This window comes from Cyphomyrmex costatus, unplaced genomic scaffold, assembly GCF_001594065.2.
Source record: "Cyphomyrmex costatus isolate MS0001 unplaced genomic scaffold, Ccosl1.0 scaffold10, whole genome shotgun sequence".
In the NCBI taxonomy this organism is placed as follows: domain Eukaryota; kingdom Metazoa; phylum Arthropoda; class Insecta; order Hymenoptera; family Formicidae; genus Cyphomyrmex; species Cyphomyrmex costatus.
This window is the reverse complement of record NW_017274954.1, coordinates 1,068,044-1,074,043: the sequence shown is the minus strand read 5'-3', so window position 1 is coordinate 1,074,043 and position 6,000 is coordinate 1,068,044.

The window sequence follows — 6,000 nt, the reverse complement described above, 5'->3', positions numbered from 1 at the left end:
TTCACGATACTACTTAATATCCAAATTTGCTTAAAAACTTTAATATTGCTATTTATAGAATTCCTATTACTCGTAAATTATTTCGTACATTACTTTTGTTTACACTGAATAATTTTAACAATATTTTTTACTATATAAGGTGCAATATTATTGCTAATACAATTTAAGCTCTCGTTATGATATTGCGATGTCAGTACATACAAACTTCAATCATACGTGAACGATCATTACACTATATAAATTTTCAATCTATAAAATTCCTTTGGCGATACTCGCATTTAATTCACATCATTAAAGCCAATGAAGAATAGAATCTTCTAATTCTTTTCTTTACTATACATAATTCAAATTATTACAAAATTGAATTACAATGTAGGTAACAAGGACAGTGCTTGTAAAAACATAAAATCTGTCACAACGATTCGTCAATCAATGAGATTGCGAAGTTCCCTCAAAATATCATTGTGCGCACACACGAAATAGCGGCCTTAATAATTTCCAGTATAGTAGTCGCTGCGAAATCCTTATATTCGTAACTATTAAACGTACATTGAATTTTTCCAAACCGAGAGTACATGATGATCAACTTCTTTTCATGATCTCTATCGGATTCACATCCCTCGCCTTTTAAACTTTCTATTGCTAGCCGAAACTCTTTCGATCATGATTCACAGCGTGAATTATTTAAACAAGGAATTTTATTACATCAAAACTGATAGCTTAAAATTTTATGTTTAAAAAATACTTTATAATTTTTAAAAGTTTGTACACAATAAATGAAACTGTACTAGTAACTCTGATTAATTAATTGTTTAATCAAAATTGTATAACGTTAATCTATAAATGATAAAAAGAAATTATGTACATTTTTTATAGCAATATAGCAATTGATATATCTCGCAAACAAATTGATGACTCATTAATTAAATTTTTGAAAAATATAAATTATTATTATTATCACATATAATAAACTAGAGATATGTAAAATTTCATACACAAAAGACAAAATAAAAATTAACATTATTTTCTAATAAACATTTTTTAGTAGAAAATTATAAACATACGTTGCATTCCGCGAGAATCGATACAACGAATAAAAAACGCCACTTTTTAGCGACTTATGGTCCAAAAAATTATTTTATTTCAAGGCTAATCAAGCTACATAATTAAAGTATTTTTTAGAACACAATTGATTTTGTTATATATATTTTAATAAAAATCTTTCTTAAATTTTGTTTAATTAAACTTATGTATATACATTAAATTAAACGTATGAATTGGGAAAGATATTTTTATTAATGCATTGTTCTCGGACAGAGTACTCGCGCGAATCAACGAAAACTTTAGTTATTTATATCGTCCCGCGATACAATGTTCAATTATTGCATCGAAATGGTTACGGCTACCTCAGATTATCATTAAAAAATTCTAACCCTAGACTAGATATGGAATCATCAAAGGCGTCGCCCAAGCGTGAAGGGGCGCGCCGTTTTGTACCAACTAAAAGGATTGCTGTGACATCACAATTAGAGGTATCATATGAGTATGTGCATACCAAAGGTATATGGAACTCGTGTGTTGTATAACGTACTCGTCGGTGTACTTGTACATAAAGGGAGGTCTCCTCCGCTCGATGAATCCTCGCTTTCCGTCTTCGTCATTGAGGACTAGGGTTAGCAAACAGAAATCCTTTAGGATTAGCCCTTTAGGCAAGCCCTTTACAGCAAGCGCGGCTTGGAAATGAAACCTCGCGATAGGGATCCTTGCGGCAATAATAAGGGTCCCTCCTCCCTCTTTTTCCGACTCTACTTCCGTCTGTCTCTCTTGGGATCTAGGATATTGTATTCGTGTTTCTAGCCCAAGAGAGAGCATAAGCAAAAGGATCTATACGATATCGTGAAGTGAAACTGCTGTCCGTATGGAACGACAGCGTTCGTAAGTTCCGCGGTAAGAGTGAACAAGCGAGGGTGAAACTCGAACGAAACGAACGGGGTTGCTCTGCGAACTTTGAGTAGTTGTATTTGTTTGTAATGTGCACATTTGGCGGAACGCGCGAACACTTATAAAGAACATACGTGGCACGTGATTGTATGTTGTTTCCAATAAAATTGTTGTTTTGTATATTACTAGTTTTAATTTTTTACAATTACCTGTGATTCTCCTTCATGTTTTCTATAGTAACACAAGATATCAATATATGTTAAAAACTATAGTTACATATAAAACCAGAATTCTTTAAAATATGTTAAGATATGTTAAAATGATATTGCAAAAACAATTAAAATTGAGAAAAATATTTAAAAATAAATTATTTATTTTATTTTTTAATATGGATATTTATCGATACGTGTGTAAAATTCAAATTCTACTCAGCATACAGATATTGCAATTTTTGTAACTTTTATTACTGTATCATAATAATTAATTATCTACATATTTTATACGAATTTTTATTTATACGAATATGATCATTATCATATTACTGTATTCAATATTTGCTTTCGAATTATTATCAATTACAGAAATTGTAGATATGTTTCTTGGTTTATTGGTTGTCGATAAAGGAAAGAGTATGTAACAAAATTTACGTTTAATGATTTTGCAGAAATTTAGCGATCGAATGGTAACGGTTGCTGATAATAAATAAGAAAATTAAATGCATTATGGAACATTATATATTTATTGTTTTAACATATTGTTTTTAATAGATATTAATTTTAATAAGTAATTCTATTAAAGTTTCCTAAAATATTTATTTTTATAATTATCTCGTAAGTTTTTTGATAAAATAGATTTCTATTTGAACTATAAATGATATGTTTAATTAATTAATTAAATTAATAGTATAGAAGATAATCTACATATAAAATTTTGTAAATATGTAAATTAAAAAAAGATAATGTTAAATTGATTAGGAAACGAAATTGTAAAAAATCATATACACATAATCAGTGTTATATAGCTGTATTTACAATATATATCTTTTTCCATATTTAATTCCATATTACTCGATCAGCATCGGCAAATTAAATTCATACAAAAAGTAATGTATAAAACATTTTAAATAATATAAACATTGTGATGATAATAATCGCAGTTTACGTAAAATGAAAGTCCGAAATACTTTAATCGCGTAAATCTAGATTGCTCCTTAATTTATGTCAGATTTGGAAATAATGTTAGCACATTCTTTTCTCAATCGCGACTCCGTTCCACGTAGTTAATCGTAACGTAAAAGTAAAATTACAAGAAGATCGTGCAACGGTTACTCGATAAATATCTGAAAACTTGAACTGGTACAGTGGCCGCATGTTAAAGATTTCGCGTGTATTACATTACGACAGATCCGCATCATAAAGAACGAGAGCGGCCGTGCTGTTGCATTGAATGCGTTGTTGCACACTGTTTACGGCCCCCCACGGAATCCCGTCGCTTTTCTAGTGAATCTGCATTTATTGCCGTCTAAATAAAGTGTCGCGGCATAAATTACTTGTTATAGTGGACGGTCCAGTGGCGTAATAAAATTTAACGTATACCTAAGTGTGTATAACGCGCTTGGTTTCTTTTTGTCTGTTTTACCGTGCATATCTGCATAATATAGTCGAACAAGGATTGAGATGGAAATGATTAGCCGTCGAATTCACACAGCCTATGTAAATAAGATTATTAAAATACAGAAAATATTTTTATGTGATGCGTTAACGATTATATGGTAGGCTATATAAACATCATTGAGCGTGTGTTCAACCTCCGTAAAAGAAATTGAAAGAAAAGGAAGTTATTGAAAATTCATTTTGCATTGCACTCAATAAATCTCTATAACTGACAATGAGAAGTAAAAATTATTATTACTTTAATGAAAAAGTTAAACAGAATATAAAATAACAAATGTGAAAAATTTATATAATAATTATTGTACCCATTAATTATTAAAATAATTAAAATAATTATCCGTTCTAGTTTGATGTATGTATAAAGAACGGTAAATTATGTACTCTCTTTCCCCGTTCCAGAAATATAACAATAATATATTTAGCGTTGAATTTATCAGAAAACGTGATAAACAAATTAATTAATTAATAAAATGCATTAGCACTATCCAGCATCGGATTTGAAAAATTAAATTTAATATAAAAATGTGAATAAATGATATAAATGTGTGTAAATGTCATGTTTTGATAAATCAGAAAATCGGAGAATGATTTTGATTTTATTATTTAGCGCTAAATAATGCCATGTACAACGTCGTTCTCTGTACGTTTCTGACGGCGAATACATAGAATACGTAGAGTACAACGATGAACCCTCGTTTCATTTACCATGAAGGCTAACTATTGTCCAAACGAGATCTATCACGATGCTCATTTATACTGTGACCTAATTAACGTAGATTGTAACCGTTATGACGCTGAACGATCCATATTTTCATTCAAAACGCATGCAGGCGCTGCCAATTATAACAGTAAAATTGGAGATTCAAGTGCACTACGCTAAAAAAGATTGTAAGGAGTAGAATATCAGATTTTTTATTTTGTAGGATTTAAAATTCAGATTTCTTTTTTATATAAATTATGTCGAAAAGCTTAAAATGCAGACATAACAAGAATACCATTATTTTGAATACTTAATAATTTAAAAGGTCACAATTAAAATCTGAAAAACATAAAGATAGCTCTCGAATTGATCGATATTTACGATTTGAGTATTACATATAAATAAAAAAATTTTTATTTTATCTAAAAAAATGATACGAAGAGTTACAAAAATTAATACATGAACAGATCCAAAACTTAACATTAGTTTCTTATTTCTGTAAATGATTAAAAGTATCGAATCAATAACAGTTACGGTCGTTGCTAGTAAAGTGTTTTACTGGAATTGACAATGTCAGTAACTAAACGATTGCACTTCTTAATACCAAACATTATAGCATCACGAGAGAATCTTTTGGTTTATTCATACTACTAGCAATATTACTTGTAGCAATCATTATCTAGTGTGCGATGTAAATATATATACATATTTACATATATGTATATACATGCATATTACGTACGTGTTTGCATAATATGTTAACATATAAAAAACTAAAATATATGATAGTGTTTAGCACACATTCGAAATTAGTAAACGTTGACAATAATCCATTCGACTTAATTAACTATTTCGTTTGTAAAATCGATAAATTGATTTAATCATTCTTTCAATTGTTAAAAACTTGTCTAATTTGATTTGATAACAAAAATATACTTGCAATATATATTTGCATAATATAGATACATGCGTCAAAATAATTCATTGCACATGCACTGACTATATAATAATTCAAAATGTTTAAATTTCTATTAGGAAACACGGTAGAGTCTCGGCATTAAATAAATGCAGCGATACTACCGTATTCCTTTACGCAAGAGCGCGAGTTTCGGAGAATAATACATCAATCTGGGTTTCATTAGAGAATTATTTGATCAAGATATAATATATTATATCACACTATGCTATCAGAAACTTTTAAATTCATTATAATCGAAAAATCGAGAGGCAATCATAGCATGGCATAAATAAGCCAATTTACATCAATGAATCTGATATTGTATAAAATAAATTAATATAAGAATAATTATAACAATGTCACCATATTAATATTGTCTTCCTCATAATTTTTTATTTCAAATTAACAAATGATTAGTAATAATATCTCTGTGCAGCATAGGGAAATATTATAGTCAATCGATTCTTCGGTGCGTATAAAGATTTCACGCGTCGTTTTGTAATATTTCACAGTAATTTATAAAATCTCTAATAAGCAGAGGTAAAACTAAATTTTTAAAAAAATATGAACACAGTCAAAAATAAGTAAAATAATTACATATCTAAAGATTTACATATGAAAGAACGTACATGTTTTACTTAAAATATAAACATATTAAAAAAAATTTCTGTAGTATGTATTTTCTCTTTTTAAGAATAAAAATATTAATTATTGTCATTATTGATTAC